At 42.8% G+C, this 21,842-nt stretch overlaps 1 protein-coding gene across 9 annotated transcripts in view; it reads right to left on the bottom strand.

Moving 5' to 3' along the window:
* rusc2 (RUN and SH3 domain containing 2) overlaps positions 1-21,842 on the bottom strand; it is a 108,352-nt gene that overhangs the window by 62,795 nt on the left and 23,715 nt on the right. The window contains exon 1 of one of the 9 annotated variants that reach the window (XM_080185419.1): positions 3,357-3,520. The exons of the other annotated variants lie outside the window; for them this stretch is intronic. The gene's annotated coding sequence lies outside the window, so the exon portion shown is untranslated. Of the gene's footprint in view, positions 1-3,356; positions 3,521-21,842 lie in introns of those variants that run through there. 9 annotated transcript variants of the gene reach the window in all.

The raw sequence follows: 21,842 nt of genomic DNA, 5'->3' as shown, positions 1-21,842 counted from the left end.
CTCTCACATCCCAGTTTCCAGGACAGTGTGCTATTGTACAGGAACACAATAAAACTGATTGGGAACGTGGAAGATCATTTATACAAGGCACCTGCAGCTAACAAGGAAAGATCGTTTTCATTTCATCTGTTTAATACAGATTGAAAATTGGTCAAAGAAATGAAATACAATATTGGTATGTTGAGACATATCCTCTTCATAGGATTGTCATATCTCACCTGAAAGCCCTGGTACAATGCTGGTTGGAAGTATATCCCCCTCTTCAGTTTTGCCAAAATAAGAAGATGGTTTCTGTTACTTCCTAAATGATGCATCACCAACCCAAAGCTGTGCCAGTTATTCACAGCTTTATAACATGTAATAATTTTAATTAGATTAAATAGAGAATAATCAATTTATTGAACATTTATAGGATCTATAAAAAGTCATAAGAATACCATGCTATTGTGTTTATCATCTTGTCTATTGCACCTTTATGTTTCAACTGACCATCTCTTCAATTAACTTTATTGGTGTGCTCAAATATAAACAGATAGAAAATTCAATAGCTAATAGGTACAAACCATAACCAAAATAAAACCAGCCAAATCACTCAACTGGCAATTTTGGAAAAAATCCAGAACCTACAATTACAATAAATCAAAGTTATTTTCCAATTTCTTACAATGGTCGTCATATTTCCTGAATTAAATCATTCTAAATAAAGCCAAAGATACACCTTACAACATCAAGAAACCCAAATCACTGCAGTGGTTAAAATAGTGAACTCAGGCCTGGTTTTTGGAAACCCGTCCAAACTGAACTTGTTTCCATTGACTTTTCTGATCATTACATAAGTGCGGCCTCCCAGGAGTCAACCATTCACTCTTAGTGTCACTAGCTCCTAAATGTCAACCACAAATCTTTCCACTCTTACCTTGAGCCCCAAACTCCCTCTTATCTCACACACATCCATGTAATCTCATTTCGAGCACTCTGCCCCCAACCAGTGTGGACAATTTGACTTCCATTTTGCAGCATAGCTTTCCATTTAACAAACTAAGCAGTTAATTGCATCAGCAAAGAAAAATGTCCAAGAAACATACAGGGAAATTGGGAAACAGGCACATCAACGATGATAAAAAGAAAAATAGACACCAAGAAACAGCTGATTCTGATGGTCATTGACCTGAAACATCAACTTTGTTTCTCTCCCTACAGATGTTACCTGACCTGCTAAGTATTGTCCAGTGTTTTCATTTATTATTACAATGATAAAAGAATTATGATGGCAAAAATTGGGTTGCAAAATCCATAGAGGGAGAGGGAGGGAGAGGGAGAGGGAGAGAGAGAGAGAGAGAGAGAGAGAGAGCGATAGAAAGTGTAAAAAAAAAGACACAGGGCCTGGGAAGTAGACTGTGAAAGAATTGAAGATACAGATAGAGGGACAGTGATTGTATTTTGAACCTCAACGATACCACAGGGCATCAACTGTCTGCCCAGTTAAAATGGTGGTGTATGGCACACATCTATGAAATCACTATACCAAGCATAGCAGATCTGCAGCCAGTAACATTTCATGTGCTGCAAATACAGTAATTAATTCATTGTTAAATCCCCAAATACTAGATTGACTAAACGGGAATGAGTCAAAAGTTGCAAAAACTGAGGGAGTAATGGTAAGTCATGTATAAAATTTACATTTGCTGAATGTGTTTTGTGGTCTACATTAATAGCTTGTAAGCATATATGCATGCCCACCACATTCATTTCAAAATCTCATGGGAAAAAATTGATTAATTCTCCATCCCTCCCATTTCAGTTTGCAATTTTAAAAGATGAATTTTATTGAAACAACAACCATAAGACTCCTTACTTCAGCAGGGAGATCAGTTCAAATTCATGTCTCCACCCCCACCCTCCACAAATGGGTTTCAGCTGCTCCATTTTCTCTATGCCTCATCACAGCTGCCAGATTGGGGAAAAATGCTTTGTTGTGCATTCCCCGTGTCTCCCTCTCCTGTTTGGTGCTTGCCAGTCACCTCCCATGAGCCTTGTAAACAGCCTGCGTGAACTAATTAGCAAAGTGCAAGTATATTTTTGTTTCAGGACAAAAGGAGCCATGCAAGAACAGTACCATGGATATAAAATCTCACAAATGAATGGAACAGTAAACAAGATGCATTCTCAGTCACAACATTTTATGCCTAGATATTTAATAGAATGATTTAAGCAAATATTAAAAGCTAATTAAAAGGCAGATCAAAAATCTCAACATAAAGCCAGCATTCTTGAATATAGGTCATTCATATCACTACTATATAAGACGAAATACTTAAGATTTAATTAACTAAACCCTGCAATTACCCATTACTACTTTCAACATTCAAAACTAAAGATTTAATTTGAAACCACATAAATTGTAATAATGAAAGCAGTCTGCAATTATCCGTGGTGTATAGATTGCCAGCAACCACTGCGAATCAAGCATCCTACAATCCTATAAGCAATGACAAATACTGTTTATGTCTGTACATTGCCTTTAACTTTGAATCTCCATTGTCTTGGCTTTGCTGCAGAGTATAACCATTACATTCTTTTTAATGTCAATAGAAACTACATTATAAAGATAGGTGGCAAAAATTTGATGCCACTCATACTAAAACAATAATCTCTTGATCTTTCTTGAGATTAGAAAACGATCGAGACTTGCTCAGTCTATTACACCATTACAAATGTTTGCATGAATTGCCATTTTAAATACACTCCACCCAGAGATACAGCGTGGCAGCTTCAACACAAAAACACCCACGTCATTAAAGGCACATACTGCCTTAAATCACTGTCTGCTATCTAACATCAGGCCAGAGGATAATGGCAAATCATTCTGGTTTCCTCATTGTAAATCAAAGCACAATACTTTCCTCCAGTTTTTTTCCCTCTTTCTGAGGCAGTGACAGAAAAAAAGAATGATATAATGTTGGTCGTCTGCCATTAAAACTGAGCTTTAAACAGCACATCTGAATTAGTCACTGACTACATTATATCCAGGATGACTTGTGGTGCACTAAAATCTCCTCGATATCTTCTGTTAGCAATGAAAACAGCAGCCATGACAGTATTATGTTGAACAGCACTGACATCCAAAAATACAGCACAGCAGCTCCCTTACAAAAACCTTCTGCATTACTAACCAAGCAGCCATACAGTTGAATATTCTGTGGCATTTCAGTAATATCATTAATTTTAACCCAGTGATTATAACATTAGAGCAATAGCATTACAGGTTATCTTAATAGCATTACCAGGTTAAAAAAAATTCAGGGATTAAAAAAATGCATTATGGAGATGTGAGCTTGGTCTCCACCCTACCTTACCTTTTGTCTAGGCTACCTCCTCTTTCATCATTTATTTTTCACACAAAATAATCTTGTTGGCTTTATGACCTCCAGTATTATAAATTTTACATCAATTTTTTTACATATCCATTTTATGGCAGAGCAGTTATTTGTTCAGCAGCAGCTATAGCAATGCAGTGGACTGCGCAAACACACTGCTGGTGCTGCTGCTTGCTAGAAAGATCTAACGTCATCACTGAGACTAGCATGATCACAGCCACTCAGGCTCTGCAACTGCAATCAATGCCTGAGACCCTGCAATCCAATTGAGTTTAGAGCTGAAATCAGACAAACGTGGGAAAGGCGAGCTAAAACAAGTGCATATTTTACTCTGACTGTATACCACTGTACCAAAACATAATAAAATGAATCACCATCAAAAACATTCCAATCTAATATAAAAGGGTCTTTTCAGGTAAATAATAAATCGAACCATGCCTTTCATGTACCTTTACAATTGTGCTTCGGTTTGATTACAATTTCAATAAACAGGTCAACTACTGTCAAAATGTTGCAAATTTGATGAGTGCTTAAATAAATTCAAAGTTGTGGATCGGTTATCAAGAAAATAAGTTGCTCCATACGATACAATGCCATTCAGCAGAAAATCTTTTTCTGTGCTGTTTAAATATGTCAATCATTTCGCTCTCAAATTAATCAAGTGGTATGTTCCTTATTTTGTAACTTTTTTTCTGCCCCTTTCTGCATCAGTACATTAACCAAGCAGTCAGACAGGTGACATATTTATATTTGTCAAGACAGGGGCTCAGTTGATTGTTAGGGAGTGCATGGAAGTTATACCCATTACCTCTTCCATATTAGCAAATTGTGCGGAGGGTGTGGAGAGTCTGCAGAAGGATCTAGATAGGCTGTAGAATGGGCCAGGAAATGGCAAATGGAATTTAATGTTGGCAAGTGCGAGGTGGTCCACTTTGGTAGGAATAATGGTAGGAAGGACTATTACTTGCGGGGCGAAAAACTGCAGCAGGCGACGGTGCAGAGGGACCTCGGGGTCTTTGTGCATGAGTCGCAAAAACCCAGCTTGCAGATGCAGCAGGTGGTCAGGAAGGCTAATGGGATGCTGGCCTTCATAGCGAGGGGGATTGAATATAAAAGTAGGGAGGTCTTGCTGCAGCTGTATAGGGCATTGGTGAGGCCACAGCTGGAGTACTGTGCGCAGTTTTGGTCGCCGCACTTACGCAAGGATATTTTGGCCTTGGAGGGAGTGCAGAGGAGGTTTACTAGGCTGATTCCGGAGTTGAGGGGGTTGAGCTATGAGGAGCGGCTGAATAAACTAGGCTTGTACTCGTTAGAGTTTAGAAGAATGAGGGGAGATCTCATTGATAATTGATCTCATAAGATGATGAATGGGATGGATAGGATAGAGGTGGAGAGGCTCTTCCCGCTCAGAAAGGACAGTAGGACTAGAGGGCACAGCCTCAAGATAAAGGGGGGATGGTTTAGAATGGAGTTGAGGAGGAACTTCTTCACTCAAAGGGTGGTGAATCTCTGGAATTCTCTGCCCATTGAAGTGGTGGAGGCTGCCTCGCTAAATATTTTTAAGACGCGGGTTGATGGGTTTTTGATAAGCGAGGGGATTAAGGGTTATGGGGAGAGGGCGGGAATGTGGAACTGAGACACGACAGATCAGCCATGATCTTATTGAATGGCGGGGCAGGCTCGAAGGGCTGGATGGCCTACTCCTGCTCCTATTTCTTATGTTCTTATTAGCCAGCAGCATCCAACATTTGAGGTCATAAATTTGCACCCTGTAGTCAAACAGCCTCATGCCTGACTGTTGTGCACCATTTTGCAGAGGTTAAAAACACATTAAATATGTTTAAAGATTATTTATTAGTGTCACAAGTAGGCTTACATTAACACTGCAACAAAGTTACATTGAAAATCCCCTAGTCGCCACACTGACGCCTGTTCGGGTACTGAGGGAGAATTTAACATAGTCAATGCACCTAACCAACATGTCTTTCAGATTGTGAGGGGAAACTGAAGTGTCTAGAGGAAAATGACCCTGATATGGGGAGAACGTGCAGACTCCGCACAGACAGTAACCCAATACAGGAATCAAACCTGGATCACTGGCACTGAGGCAGCTGTGCTAACCACTGTGCCACCCACTATAGAAGCATGTTTTGTGGGTCAGACACAAAATTTAAAAGTATTTTAGCAGACTACAGTATGAGTCATTTGGTTGTACAGAACTCTAACATTGCTGAAAACAGAGACATGTTGGAACTTTTCATCTTGCAATACCAACATAAAAGGAAAGCAACAATTTATACTACAGGAGAAGGAAGTGCTGATCAGTTGGCAAGTGGACTCTGATTCGCAAAGGCTTTGCCATGGAGAATGCACAGGTAAATGACAGTTAACTGCCAAGCACTGTTTGAAATTTAAACCAAGCAGTTTGACCCTGATTGTTCAAGGCACTGTCTTGAGGAACGAGTCCGCAAATGGCTGTTACTTATTTTATTCAGCTGTAACAGATAAAGAGTGCTTACATGTTCTTTCTGTCTGCAAAGAACAGGGTCCTGTGTATTAATATATGTAGCTCCCAGTACATTCAAATGCACCATATTGTGACCCCAACTGATAATTTAAAATTGGTTGCCAGCACAATTCTTAGCACATGGAGGATTATTTAGTAAATGTTGTCCAATCACTTATTAAAAGTTAGAGCACCATTCCACACCTTGTGTATTTACTACTTGCAAAGTAATAAATTTTCCACATTGGAACTCATTAACAGAATAAAGGCAGAAATGAAAAGCTGATTTCCTTCAGGGATCATTGAGAATATAGTCTGGAAATGACTGTTGATGATATTAGCATATAAGTAACTTCCTCGGATGATTTTCTCCATCTGTCAATTTAACCAAGTCATTAACGTGGCTTACAATCTTCATTTAAATAGCGGAAAATCATTTTTTTGCATTTATACAATGGCAGCAAGAACTTCAGATCATATGAGGGGGGCAATTACAAGCCACTGAGATGCCACATGACCTTTCACCAGCATAACTGAGATTAGTTTTAAACCAAAAAAAAAACAAAATTGTGTGTTTTCATTTTATAATACAATTTATAAATTGATGGCTACATCTTTACATTTTTACAAAGCAAATTATTCTCAACAATTCTATTATAGAAAAATGCTGGGTGACCACCAAGTACATATCCCAGGTTTGTGGAAGAGTTGGGAAAGCAATTATGGGGGACACTTCATGTTTGGGGAGACATCAGGGGTGCATTAGGGACACCTATGGGTGGTATTTTTACAGACAAAATAATTGGTGATGAGCTAAATTTGGTATTTTATTTTTTCATGGAACGAGAGTGTTGCTGGTAAGAATCATCCCGAATGGGCCTTGAATTGTGTGACTTGCCAAGTCACTTAGAATCATAGAATCCTACAGTGCAGAGGAGGCCATTCGGTCCATCGAGCCTGCACCAATGACAATTCTGCCCAGGCCCTTATCCCAATAACCCCCATGCATTTACCTTAGCTAGTTCCCCTGACACTGAAGGGGCAATTTAGCACGCCAATCCACCTAACCTGCACACTTTTGGAACTGTGGGAAGAAACTGGAGGACCCAGAAGAAACCCACACAGCTACAGGGAGAATGTGTAAATCCCACAGATAGCGACCCAAGCCAGAATCGAACCCAGGTCCCTGGTGCTGTGAGGCAGCAATGCTAATCACTATGCCACCCCTTCATTTACTTCATAGGGCAGTTAAGAGTCAACCATATTTCTGTGGATCTGGAGTCGCATGGAGGCCAGAGCAGGTAAGGATGACAGATTTCCTTTTCTAAAAAGGACATTAGTGAACTGGATGGGTTTTTTTAAAAAACAACAATGGTTTCATGATTACCATTACACAGACTAGCTTTCAATTTTGATTTGATTTACTATTGTCACATGTATTAGTATTAAGTGAAAAGTATTGTTTCTTGCGCACTATACAGACAAAGCATACCGTTCACAGAGAGGGAAACAAGAGAGTGCAGAACATGGTTTACAGTCATAGCTAGGGCATAGAGAAAGATCAACTTAATGCAAGGTTGGTCCATTCAAAAGTCTGATGGCAGCAGGGAAGAAGCTGTTTGAGTCAGTTGGCACATGACCTCAGAGTTGCAGACTACGGGGATCAGTTTGAAGGAACAGCAAGTAAGAAAGCTAGAACTGTTTAGGAAAATATAAAACATATGATCAGTACTAAACAAGATACTCCTGGCCTTGCCAGTGGCAAGTTTCAGAACTTCTAGATCATCTACAACCTGATTTCAGACGTGCAGGTGGACAATGCTATATTGATTGTGAAATTAAGAATGGTAGCGCTGGAAGAGAAAAGATAAAAACTAAGGCATACCATATTGCAAAGGCCAGTGGCACACTGGAATATTGGGAAGCTTTTAAAAAGCAATGAAGGGTCACTGAAGAAGAAATAAGAGAAAAAGTAAGTTACAAAAGAAAACCAGCACATATCTGGCAAGATCAATCTCACTCCCAGGAGGGATGGGGTGGTCTGGTGATTGGCCATGGTGCCCCACTGTAAGTGGGGTGGGGGGGGGTCAGGTTTCAACTATGTAGACCTGCCTGCTGTAGCAGCAGAAGCAGTGATAGGTCTCTGTGCTCTAGATCTGAGCATGCGCAATTGTGCCCTCTGCTGCTATCAGCTGGCTTTCGGGTGATTTAGGCCCCATCCACTCCCCTACTAGTGGATTTCAAATTTTGCCTGTGTTTTTGCCAGAGTGAGGTAAGATTTGATTTTTGCTCAAAAAAGTGCAAATTTTTCCTATTTTTACGCTCACTTGGCACTTAGAATATTGATCTTGCCTGATATGTGCTAGTTTTCTTTTGTAGCTTACTTTTTCTCTTATTTCTTCTTTAGTGACCCTTCATTGCTCTTTAAAAGCTTCCCAATATTCCAGTGTGCCACTGGCCTTTGCAATATGGTATGCCTTAGTTTTGAGGGGGATTGAATATAAAAGTAGGGAGGTCTTGCTGCAGCTGTATAGGGCATTGGTGAGGCCGCAGCTGGAGTACTGTGTGCAGTTTTGGGCGCCGCACCTGCGCAAGGATATTTTGGCCCTGGAGGGAGTGCAGAGGAGGTTTACTAGGCTGATACCGGAGTTGAGGGGATTGAGCTATGAGGAGAGGCTGAATAAACTAGGCTTGTACTCGTTAGAGTTTAGAAGAATGAGGGGAGATCTCATTGAGACGTATAAGATGATGAATGGGATGGATAGGATAGAGGTGGAGAGACTCTTCCCGCTCAAAAAAGACAGTAGGACTAGGGGGCACAGCCTCAAGATAAAGGGGAGGCAGTTTAGAACGGAGTTGAGGAGGAACTTCTTCACTCAAAGGGTGGTGAATCTCTGGAATTCTCTGCCCGTTGAAGTGGTGGAGGCTGCCTCGCTAAACATTTTTAAGAAGCAGGTTGATGGGTTCTTGATAAGAGAGGGGATTAAGGGTTATGGGGAGAGGGCGGGAAAGTGGAACTGAGCCACGACAGATCAGCCATGATCTTATTGAATGGCGGGGCAGGCTCGAGGGGCTGGATGGCCTACTCCTGCTCCTATTTCTTATGTTCTTATGTTCTCTTCCATTCTCAATTTCACAATCAACATAGTATTGTCCACCTGCATGTCTGAAATCAGGTTGTAGATGGTCTAGAAGTTCTGAAACTTGCCACTGGCAAAACAAGGAGCATCTTGTTTAGTACTGATCATATGTTTTATATTTTCCTAAACAGTTCTACCTTTCTTCCTTGCTGTTCCTTCAAACTGATCCCTGTGGTCCTCAACTTCATTGCATTGTTTGAACAATATTCCAAAATACTATGGATATGGAAATGTTTCTGATGGATTGGAATATGCTAATATGACGTTCTTATTCAAAAAGGGAGACACACAAAAATGTAGGAAACTATAGGCCATTTTGTTTAACATCTATTGTTAGGAAATTGTTAGAATCCATTACAAAAGTAATAACAGGACATTTAGGAAGTCAGACTGTAATGCATTAAAGTCAGCATGGCTTGATGAAGGACAAATCAAGTTGAATTGATTTGCTGAAGTTCTTCAAAGATGTGACAAGCAAGGTGGATAATGGTGACCTTGTAGATATGGTACATCTGGAATTCCAGAAGGCATCTAATAAGAAGCCATACAAAAGGTTAATACGCAAGGTTAGTTCACATGGAATTAAAGGGTAATTTATTAACTTGGACAGAGGATTAGCTAACCAACAGAAAGCAGAGAGTCGGGATAAATGGGTCTTTTTCATGTTGGCAATATGTAACTACTGGGGTGTCACAGGCCCGAATTATTTACATTCTATGTTAATGACTTGGATGCAAGGATAGTAGGCACCATTGCCAAATTTGCAGATGACACTAAAATAGGTGGGACAGAAAGTTCTGAAGATGAAATAAGAAAACTATCCATATTCATTTGTAAACTAAGTACCTGTGGCAAAACTTGGAGTTTTATTTGGATAACTGTAAGGTTATCCATTTAGTAGAAAAAAAATGCAAAGACAAATTACTTTTTAAATGGAGAGATTTTTTGGACTGTTTTGGTACAGAAAGATCTGGGAGTCCTCATGCATGTAATTTAACTGTTTAATTCCCACTGCTCAGTAAAGATCCTCCTAAGGATCTGCCTAAGCCTTAAATTATGGGCAGGAATCATGCTCCTATTATGAACCGAAAGTAGTACCAGCCAAGTTGAGAAACGGTGAACAAATTCAGAAACAAGCATTAAAATGCCCAGACTGAGGGGCTGAAGTGTATATATTTTAATGCAAGGAGTATAGTGAATAAGGTAGATGAGCTTAGGGCGTGGATAGCTGTTTGGGATTGTGATGTGGTGCCCATTACGGAGACTTGGATGTCTCAGGGACAGGACTGGGTACTTCAGGTGCCAGGCTTCAGGTGCTTCAGGAAGGACAGGGAGGGTGGCAGAAGGGGTGGTGGCGTGGCACTGTTGATCAGGGATAGTGTCATGGCTACAGAGAAAGAGGATGTCGTGGAGGGATTGTCTACAGAATCTCTGTGGGTGGAAGTTAGGAACAGCAAAGGGTCAAAAACTTTGCTGGGTGTAATCTATAGGCCGCCCAATAGTGACAGGGAAGTTGAAGTGCAAATAGGGAAACAGATTCTGGAGAGATGTTTTAATAACAGAGTTGTCGTGATGGGAGACTTCAATTTCCCAAACATCGACTGGAATATCCCTAGGGTAGGGGGTATAGATGGGGAGGAGTTTGTTAGGTGTGTTCAGGAAGGTTTCCTGACGCAGTATGTGGACAAGCCTATGAGGGGAGAGGCTGTACTTGACCTGGTACTGGCAAATGAACCAGGGCAGGTGATGAATCTTTCGGTAGGAGAGCATCTTGGATATGGTGACCATAATTCTATCTCCTTCACAATTGCGTTGGAACGAGATAGGATCAGGCAGGCTAGGAAGGTGTTTGTCTGGGGTAAGGGGAGATACGAAGAAGTCAGGAAGTTACTTGGACAAATAAACTGGAAGGAGGCGTTCTTAGGGAAAAGTACCGAAGGAAGGTGGCAGATATTCAAGGAATGTGTGTCTGGAGCTCTGAATGACAACGTTCCGATGAGACGAGGGGGTTTTGGTGGGTCGAGGGAACCGTGGTGCACAAAGGATGTGTTGAACCTAGTCAGGAAGAAAAGGAAGGTGTACAAGAGGTTCAGGGAATTAGGAGATGTTAAAGATCTTGAGGAGTATAAGGACTGTAGGAGGGAACTTAAAAGGGAAATTAGGAGAGCCAGAAGGGGTCATGAGAAGACCTTGGCGGGTAAGATTAAGGAGAATCCCAAGGCCTTCTATAAATATGTGAAAGGTAAAAGGATAAGAAGAGAAGGGATAGGACCTATAAAAGGTGAGGGGGAAAAGGTTTGTGTGGAACCAGAAGAAATGGTGGAGGTGCTTAATGAGTACTTCGCCTCAGTATTCACGGTGGAAGCCGATCTGGGAGATTTTGTTATGGATGTGCAGCAGATGGAAAGGATTGAGTACGTGAATATTAAGGAGGAGGATGTGTTGGAACTTTTGAATTCCATCAAGGTAGATAAGTCGCCGGGACCAGATGGGATGTACCCCAGGATACTGTGGGAGGCGAGGGAAGAGATTGCAGAGCCCCTAGCGATGATCTTTGCGTCGTCAATGGAGACGGGAGAGGTTCCAGAGGATTGGAGGATTGCGGATGTAGTTCCTATTTTTAAGAAAGGGAACAGAGATAGCCCGGGAAATTACCGACCGGTGAGTCTGACCTCAGTGGTTGGTAAGCTGATGGAGAGGCTTCTGAGGGACAAGATTTACGAACATTTGGAGAGGTTTGACATGATCAGGAATAGTCAGCATGGATTTGTCAAGGGCAGGTCGTGCCTTACAAGCCTAGTTGAGTTCTTCGATAATGTGACTGAACACATTGACGAAGGAAGTGCCGTGGACGTAGTGTACATGGACTTCAGCAAGGCGTTTGATAAGGTCCCCCATGCAAGACTTCTTGAGAAGGTGAGAGGGCATGGGATCCAAGGGCCTTTGGCCTTGTGGATCCAGAACTGGCTTGCCTGCAGAAGGCAGAGAGTGGTTGTGGATGGGGCTTTTTCTGAATGGAGGTCAGTCACCAGCGGAGTGCCTCAAGGATCTGTTCTGGGACCCTTGTTGTTTGTCATTTTCATAAATGACCTGGATGAGGAAGTGGAGGGATGGGTAAGTAAGTTCGCTGATGACACGAAGGTCGGTGGTGTTGTGGATGATCTGGAAGGTTGGCAAAAGCTGCAGCAGGACATAGATAGGATGCAGGACTGGGCGGAGAAGTGGCAGATGGACTTCAACGCGGATAAATGCGTAGTCGTCCATTTTGGCAGAACCAACGGGATGAACAAGTACACTATCAAGGGCAGAAGTCTGAGTAGTGTTGAGGAGCAGAAGGATCTTGGGGTCCGGGTCCACAGGACTCTTAAATCGGCCTCGCAGGTGGAGGAGGTGGTCAAGAAGGCGTATGGTGTACTGGCCTTCATTAATCGAGGGATTGAGTTTAGGAGTCGGGAGGTAATGCTGGAACTTTATAAGACCCTTGTCAGGCCTCATTTGGAGTATTGTGCGCAGTTCTGGTCGCCTCACTATAGGAAAGATGTAGAAGCTATTGAAAGGGTGCAGAGGAGATTTACAAGGATGTTGCCTGGACTGGGAGGCATGCCTTATGAAGTTAGGTTGAGGGAGCTGGGACTCTTTTCCCTGGAGAGACGAAGGTTGAGAGGCGACCTGATAGAAGTTTACAAAATGTTGAGAGAAATAGATAGGGTGGACTCTCAGAGGCTATTTCCCCGGTTTGAAATGGTCGCTACGAGAGGACACAGATTTAAGGTGCGGGGAGGGAGGTTCAGAAGTGATGTTAGGGGTAAGTTTTTCACTCAGAGGGTGGTGAGTGAATGGAATCGGCTGCCGTCAGTGGTGGTGGAGGCGAACTCGCTGGGGTCTTTTAAAAGACTTCTGGATGAGTATATGGGGTTTAATGAGATTGAGGGTTATAGATAGGTCTGTAGGTTGGTGGGTGATGATGTGATCGGCGCAACTCGTGGGCCGAAGGGCCTGTTTGTGCTGTAGTGTTCTATGTTCTATGTTCTAAAATCTGTGCATATGCAAATAAGGGCCAAATGCTTGCTGAAGTCCTCAGACGCAGACTGATCTGTCCCAGGGCAGGCAGTCTTTAAGGTGGCACTTAATTCTTAGGAGTGTGAATCAATATGAACACTAGGAATGCTAATGAATAATCCCAATTCTGAATTTATGAGATTGGGCCATCAACCAGGACCTTTTAAGAAGAAAACCCCATCACTGAAAGAAAGAGCTGTTGAATCAATTTCCAGGAGTAATGGCAGAAGCAAAAGTTGTCAACAATCAAGACTAAATTGTGAATAAGCAAAAGGAGATGAAGATATATGAAAATAACATAAGTAAATGTAATTAGGACAATTTGTATGCATAGTCGGCATATCCCATCGCAGCCTGGTTAGGCTTAAGGATGTTGTTATGTCTGTTACTTATGACAGAGGCAAGGTCATTGAAGAAGTAGCTGCAGATGGTTGAGCTGATGGCATTGCCTCGAGAAATCCCAAACATCTTTAATCAACCATATAGTAGCATCCTTTCACTTGGAAAAGGATACTCTTATCTAGTCAGTATGGAATTGATTTGAATCCCGATGCCACAGGTTAAAGTCCAAATCTACTGCATCATCAAAAAAACGTTGTTACCCATTAATACCATCACAGGGCATTTCATTTCAATAATAACAGTAGGTTCGATATGATTTAAAGCAGAGAGAGAGTACATTAATGCTAAAGGCTAGACATTTATGTGCTTCCCAATAGATTGGCATAAAATTGCAACATTAGGGTCACGATAATCTAAATGCACATCTGGAAATCTTAGGTCACAACATGATCCAGCTGATGCTCGTCTTGGTACAAGTAGCTAAATGCATATAATCAAACTATAGTAATCGGATTTATCATTAAATTGATTAGCTTACCAAGTGCAATTTCAGTTCAGAGCCCTGAAACAGCAGTATTACTGATAATCATACAGATTTTACAATACTTTGAATACATCTTTTGAATTCCAACACTTGCTGGCAAAAAAATCTTGAACCCAGTGATGAGAGTTTTGGAAATGTCAATTTTTAATACTTTGTAGACCTATAGTGGAGGAGACCCTTCTAAGAAAATGTTAGCTTAAGCTGAAATCCATGTATTTGAAGACAATTTATTGACTTGGTTAGAAAATTGGCTGAACAGCAGGTGACAGAGAATAAGGATGATATCTTGATAATCAGATTATCTGCCTATGACTAGAGGTGTCTTGCGTGGATCGTGATTAGGTTTCAACTATTCAATGTATTTATCAAAGACTAATGATAGGATGGTTGGTTGACATCCTTCCACCTGTGAGAGATGCTGGGAATGTAGCCTCAGAATCATTGGCGAGGTCAGATGAAATCATCTGCTGGACGATTCTGGAAAGGCAAAGTCTGCCACAAGTGCCACACACAAAGGTGCCCTTTGCCAGTGGTGCAGTATCATTTCTGTGATATCTTATTTGCAGGGCTGGCATCTGCTTGGACACTTCTGAAAATACATGTCATTGTGGTAATCCACAGCGGATGTCGCTATTTGTATCAATCATTATTTGGAATTTCTCTCATCCACTATTGATCTTAGGGGCTTTCACACTTCTTGACAGCATTGTTGAATTGAACTTTGGATACCCTGCTGGACTCTTGGTACTGGCTACTTCCCCAGATAACATATCCTTGGGGAAGTGAGCATGTGGTCACTTCCATACTGTGCACATGCCCAAGCCAACAAAGCCTTTTTTTGCTTGATTAGCACAAACATGCTTGGCATATTTTCCCAAGAACAGTCAGCTTCATTTGCTTTGCTGTGTAATGCCAAGAATTATTAGGACATGCTACAATTTTGTCTTGGCTTTCAGTTTTAATGAGGTTGAGAAGTTTCCCATCTGATATGTGCGTAATCATGTTCGCAGAAAAAGTACTGGTCAATAGGACACGGAAAAAGATATTAAACAGAGAATAACAAGTCACATCTTAAATTTGTTGATGCCAAAAAGATAGGTATCATTGTAAGGGTGTGAATGGAAGATAACATTACAAAGATAGATTAAATGAAATGGTGGCAAATGGATTTCAATATAGGCAAATGTCCACTTTGAAAAGTTTTTGAGCTGAAAAGAATAGGGTACTTTCTAAATTGTGAAAGCTAGAAAATGTGGCGGTACAAAGAGACTTGATTCAGGTATATGGATCCTTGAAATGTCATGGACAGATACAGAAAATAATCATAAAGGCTAATAGAATTGTGGCCTTTATATCTGGAGGAATTGCTTCAGCAATACAAAGCCTTGTTTAGATCACATGAAGAACTGTGGGCAATTCCGGTAAGACATCTCAATAAGGATACACTATCCTCGTACGGAGTACAGAATGATGCATAAACTCCAATGATAAAATTACGAGGAAAGATTGCATAAACTGGGGTGTATTCCCTGGAATTTAGAAGGTTAAGTGATGGTTTCATTCAAGTTTTCAAAATATTAAAAGAATCAGATGATAGAAAGAAGCTATTTTCACAGATTGGGGAACCAAGGATTAGTGGGTATAACCTAAAAAGAGAGTCATAACTTTGAATATTGAACTCAGGAAATACACCTACAAAGACTGGTATAAGTTTAGCACTCTTTCACAAATGACACTTGATGCTAGATCAATTAGAAAATTTAAGTCAGAGATTTTTGCTATCCAAAAGACATTAAGGGATAGGTGGCCAAGATTGGTTGAGAGTTAGGTTGCAAATTGGTAATAATCTCACTGAATAACAGGACAGGCTTGAGTTAAATGACTTACTTTTTCCAACGTAAGAATAAATAGTATTGGATCTATATGTTAAGAGTAAGGTGGGATATAAAACTTACTAATGTTACGACCTGTCCCCAGGTGAGATTTCCCATATTTATTAACCTGCACAAGATTCTTCAATTTGTTATTGTCCAGCTGGGATACCCCCAAATGGTATCCTCCCAGATAAAGAGGGATGAACTAGCTCCCTTTCTTTATTTAACCCCCTCTACTGGTCACAACAGGACTAACTTAAAAAGTATCCCTTTTCATTTTCCCTGTCCCAATATTTATGTTTTAAAAGGATCCAAATTAATTGGGTTTTCTTGAATTACAGATAGAGTGAGATTATTAACTAATGAAGGCAAGAAAATGATAAAACACATACATTCACACAGAGTAGAAGGAAGAATGGAGTCCAAAGTAAGCAAGTTAAAAAAAGTATAAGAAACAGTCCTCGACTTGTGAGGAGTAGATGATTGGCCATTGCAGCTATTATAATTAGAGACTCCAGCAGCAGATGAATAATCAGTTTTAAGATTCCAGTGTTCTATACATTGGCGGAGAAGTTTCCCTGTTTCTGTTTCAGCTACAATTTTTGCTGACTTGGCTTATTATAACAAAGAGGGGAGATACAGATATGCCTGAAAGAAGCCTTTTCAGAGATGCTGCTGTTCTTCTTCCTTGATCACTCTCACAAACACTATTCATGGGGCAACTTTTCAACTAGCTTTTATCCCAGTTTTTGTATATTCCTGTAAGGCAAAAGCTACAAATCCGACTGGACATTATGTACAGTATATCCCTTGATAAATGATACTCATCCTCTGGTGATCTCCTACTGTCTCCACTAGAGATGATTATTAGTTTATATATGCTTTAGAAGTATATTTGTCTAGAAATAGAGTGGGATTCCATTGTCTCTCAGAGTATCACTCACCACCAATTCAGCCACTTTTGGCTTTTACGTTCATTTTTAAAGACTCACAGTTCTTATTTAATGTTCAATATTTCTGGATGTAATTTGGTATTTTACCTTCATTATGATGATATTAACCACCTTCGATTTTACACAAATTGGAAGATGAAACTGATTGTAGCATCAGCAGTCTTTATAGCTTTATAGCGAAAGATGAAATAGCTTTATAGCGAAAGATGAAATTCTGGCGCACATCTTTGTCTCTTCTTTGGACACAGGTGAGGTCCCAGAAGACTGGAGGGTAGCAAATGTGGTCCCGTTGTTCAAAAAAGGTAGTAGGGATAACCCTGGGAATTACAGACCGGTGAGTTTGACGTCGGTGGTAGGGAAGTTAATGGAAAAAATACTTAGGGGTAGGATGTATGAGTATTTGGAGCGTTGCGATCTGATTAGGGATACGCAACATGGCTTTGTTAGAGGGAGGTCTTGCCTTACGAATCTGGTGGAATTCTTTGAGGAGGTGACAAAAACGGTTGACGATGGGAGAGCCGTTGATGTCATCTATATGGATTTCAGTAAGGCGTTTGACAAAGTCCCTCACGGTAGGCTGGTAGAAAAGGTTAAGGCACATGGGATACGAGGCCAGGTAGCTAGGTGGATTGAGAACTGGCTGGGAAATAGGAGACAGAGGGTAGTTGTGGAGGGGACCTTGTCGGGCTGGAGGCCAGTGACCAGTGGTGTGCCGCAGGGCTCAGTACTGGGACCTCTCCTCTTTGTAGTCTACATAAATGACTTGGAAGAGGGCGTAGGTGGTGTGACCAGCAAGTTTGCTGATGACACCAAGATGGCAGGGTTGGTGGGTACGGAACTGGATTGTCAGGTGATACAACAGGATATAGATAGGTTGGTGCAGTGGGCAGATGGCATTTAATCCTGACAAATGCGAGGTGATGCATTTTGGACAGAATAATGCAGAGAGGAGCTATGTGATAAAAGGTAGGCCGATTAGGAGTATAGACATACAGAGGGACCTGGGAGTGCAGGTTCACAAATCCATGAAGGTTGCGTCACAAGTGGAGAAGGTTGTTAGGAAGGCTTATGGGATGTTAGCCTTTATAGGAAGGGGCATAGAGTATAAAAGCTGCCGTCTAATGCTTCAGTTGTACAGAACGTTGGTTAGACCGCATTTGGAGTACTGCGTCCAGTTCTGGTCACCTTACTACCGGAAGGACGTGGAGTCTCTGGAAAGGGAGCAGAGGAGGTTTACCAGGATGTTGCCTGGCATGGGGGGACTGGGTTATGAGGAGAGATTGAAGAAACTGGGACTATTCTCCTTGGAAAGACGGAGATTGAGAGGGGACATGATAGAAGTATATAAGATACTGAAGGGAATACATAAGAACATAAGGCAGAGAGTGGGAGTCAACGGGTGCTATTCGGATTGGCGGATGGTGACTAGTGGAGTGCCCCAGGGGTCGGTGCTGGGGCCTCAGCTTTTTACCATTTATATAGATGATCTGGAGGAGGGAACTGAGTGTAGGGTGTCGAAATTTGCTGATGACACCAAGGCTGGGGGAAAGGCAAATTGTGCGGAGGGTGTGGAGAGTCTGCAGAAGGATCTAGATAGGCTGGGCGAATGGGCCAGGAAATGGCAAATGGAATTTAATGTTGGCAAGTGTGAGGTGGTCCACTTTGGTAGGAAGGACTATTACTTACGAGGCGAAAAACTGCAGCAGGCGACGGTGCAGAGGGACCTCGGGGTCCTTGTGCATGAGTCGCAAAAACCCAGCTTGCAGGTGCAGCAGGTGGTCAGGAAGGCGAATGGGATGCTGGCCTTCATAGCGAAGGGGATTGAATATAAAAGTAGGGAGGTCTTGCTGCAGCTGTATAGGGCATTGGTGAGGCCGCAACTGGAGTACTGTGTGCATTTTTGGGCGCCGCACCTGCGCAAAGATATTTTGGCCTTGGAGGGAGTGCAGAGGAGGTTTACTAGGCTGATACCAGAGTTGAAAGGGTTGAGCTATGAGGAGAGGCTGAATAAACTGGGCTTGTACTCATTAGAGTTTTGAAGAATGAGAGGAGATCTCATTGAAACGTATAAGATGATGAATGGGATGGATAGGATAGAGGTGGAAAGACTCTTCCCGCTCAAAAAAGACAATAGGACTAGGGGGCACAGCCTCAAGATAAAAGGGGGGCGGTTTAGAACAGAGTTGAGGAGGAACTTCTTCACTCAAAGGGTGGTGAATCTCTGGAATTCTCTGCCCGTTGAAGTGGTGGAGGCTGCCTCGCTAAATATTTTTAAGACGCGGGTTGATGGGTTTTTGATAGGAGAGGGGATTAAGGGTTATGGGGAGAGGGCGGGAAAGTGGAACTGAGCAGCGACAGATCAGCCATGATCTTATTGAATGGCGGGGCAGGCTCGAAGGGCTGGATGGCCTACTCCTGCTCCTATTTCTTATGTTCTTATGTTCTAACATAAGAAATAGGAGCAGGAGTAGGCCATCTAGCCCTTCGAGCCTGCCCCGCCATTCAATAAGATCATGGCTGATCTGTCGTGGCTCAGTTCCACTTTCCCGCCCTCTCCCCATAACCCTTAATCCCCTCTCTTATCAAGAACCCATCAACCCGCTTCTTAAAAATATTTAGCGAGGCAGCCTCCACCACTTCAACGGGCAGAGAATTCCAGAGATTCACCACCCTTTGAGTGAAGAAGTTCCTCCTCAACTCCGTTCTAAACCGCCTCCCCTTTATCTTGAGGCTGTGCCCCCTAGTCCTACTGTCTTTTTTGAGCGGGAAGAGTCTCTCCACCTCTATCCTATCCATCCCATTCATCATCTTATACGTCTCAATGAGATCTCCCCTCATTCTTCTAAACTCTAACGAGTACAAGCCTAGTTTATTCAGCCTCTCCTCATAGCTCAATCCCCTCAACTCCGGTATCAGCCTAGTAAACCTCCTCTGCACTCCCTCCAGGGCCAAAATATCCTTGCGCAGGTGCGGCGCCCAAAACTGCACATAGTACTCCAGCTGCGGCCTCACCAATGCCCTATACAGCTGCAGCAAGACCTCCCTACTTTTATATTCAATCCCCCTCGCTATGAAGGCCAGCATCCCATTCGCCTTCCTGACCACCTGCTGCACCTGCAAGCTGGGTTTTTGCGACTCATGCACAAGGACCCCGAGGTCCCTCTGCACCGTCGCCTGCTGCAGTTTTTCACCACGTAAGTAATAGTCCTTCCTACCATTCTTCCTACCAAAGTGGACCACCTCACACTTGCCAACATTAAATTCCATTTGCCATTTCCTGGCCCATTCGCCCAGCCTATCTAGATCCTTCTGCAGACTCTCCACACCCTCCGCACAATTTGCCTTTCCCCCAGCCTTGGTGTCATCAGCAAATTTCGACACCCTGCACTCGGTTCCCTCCTCCAGATCATCTATATAAATGGTAAATAGCTGAGGCCCCAGCACCGACCCCTGGGGCACCCCACTAGTCACCAACCGCCAATCCGAATAGCACCCATTAACCCCCACTCTCTGCCTCCTATTTGACAACCAATCCTCTATCCACGCTAACACCCTACCCCCAACTCCATGTCCCCTGACCTTCTGCAATAACCTCTTGTGAGGTACCTTGTCAAACGCCTTCTGAAAATCCAGAAAGACCACATCCACCGGCTCTCCTCTATCCACTGCCCTAGACACATCCTCATAGAACTCCAGTAAATTTGTCAGACACGACTTCCCTTTAATGAAACCGTGTTGCGTCTGCCCTATCAAGCAATTCCCTTCAAGATGCCTCGCAATTTCCTCCTTAATGACGGATTCTAACATTTTACCTACCACAGACGTTAAACTAACCGGCCTATAATTCCCCGCCTTTTGCCTGGCACCCTTCTTAAACAACAGCGTAACATTAGCCGTTTTCCAATCTTCCGGCACTTCCCCGGAATCCAGCGACATCTGGAAAATAACCACCAAGGCATCCACTATAACCTCCGCCATTTCTTTCAGAACCCTCGGATGCATTCCATCCGGTCCTGGGGACTTGTCCACAATCAGCCCCTCCAGTCTGTCGAGCACCACCTCTCTAGTAACAGTAATGTCATTAAGACCCTCCAGTCCTACCACCTTTCCATCGCTAACACCCGGCAAATTATTCACGTCCTCCTCCGTGAAGACAGAAACAAAAAAGTTATTCAAGACCTTAGCCATATCCCCATCCCCTACCACTAGCTCCCCTTTCTCATCCTCTAAAGGACCAACGTTCACCCTAGCCAGCCTCTTCCTTTTTATATATTTATAAAAACGGAATAGATAGAGTTAATAGTGAGAGACTGCTCCCTAAACTGGGTACGAACACGAGAGGTCATCATTTAAGGGTGAGGGGGGAGAGGTATAATTTGGAGGTGAGAAGAAGGTTCTTTACGCAGAGAGTTGTGGGGGTCTGGAACGCACTACCGAGTAGGGTGGTGGAGGCAGGAACGTTGGACTCGTTTAAGATGCAGTTAGATAGGCACATGAGTGAAACGAGAATGGAAGGATATGGTAGGGGCTATTAAATAGGGTTAAACCTCGGGAGACACCGGAAGGGCAGGCTGTATGATTAATATTTTTTGTCTTTATTCCACAGGTGGAGGTCCACCTCGTGTCAAGCGAGGGGCATGCACACGGCGGGTCGTGCGTGGGCTGCTCTTGGAAGTCCAGGAGTGGCCTAGTACTTCATGTCGGTGTGTGTGCTTGATCCTGGACCGGTAGACGGGCGCCGCAACAGCTCAGTGACTAGCACTGCTGGCTGTGCAGACACATGGATTTGGGCCTGTGTCTGTGGGAGTTTGCGCATTCTCCCTGTGGTTGCATGGGTTTCCTCCGGGCGCTCCGGTTTCCTCCCACACCCCAAAGATGTGCTCTTAGGCTAAATCGGTTTTTACCAAATTGACACTATTTCTTCCCTGAATCTGACTGAGTAGGGTTCCATTCGTAGACATGCAGGGTAGAATAGGTGTAGGGTGATGCGGCGGTGCGGGCTCGTTGGGCCGAAGGGCCTGTTTCCCGTGCTGGGTTGTTCTTTGTT

The sequence above is a fragment of the Carcharhinus amblyrhynchos genome, chromosome 1 (assembly GCF_965287045.1).
Source record: "Carcharhinus amblyrhynchos chromosome 1, sCarAmb.v2.hapA, whole genome shotgun sequence".
Classification (NCBI taxonomy): domain Eukaryota; kingdom Metazoa; phylum Chordata; class Chondrichthyes; order Carcharhiniformes; family Carcharhinidae; genus Carcharhinus; species Carcharhinus amblyrhynchos.
Note: the sequence above shows the minus strand (reverse complement) of the source record. Positions and strands in the feature narration are given on the sequence as shown.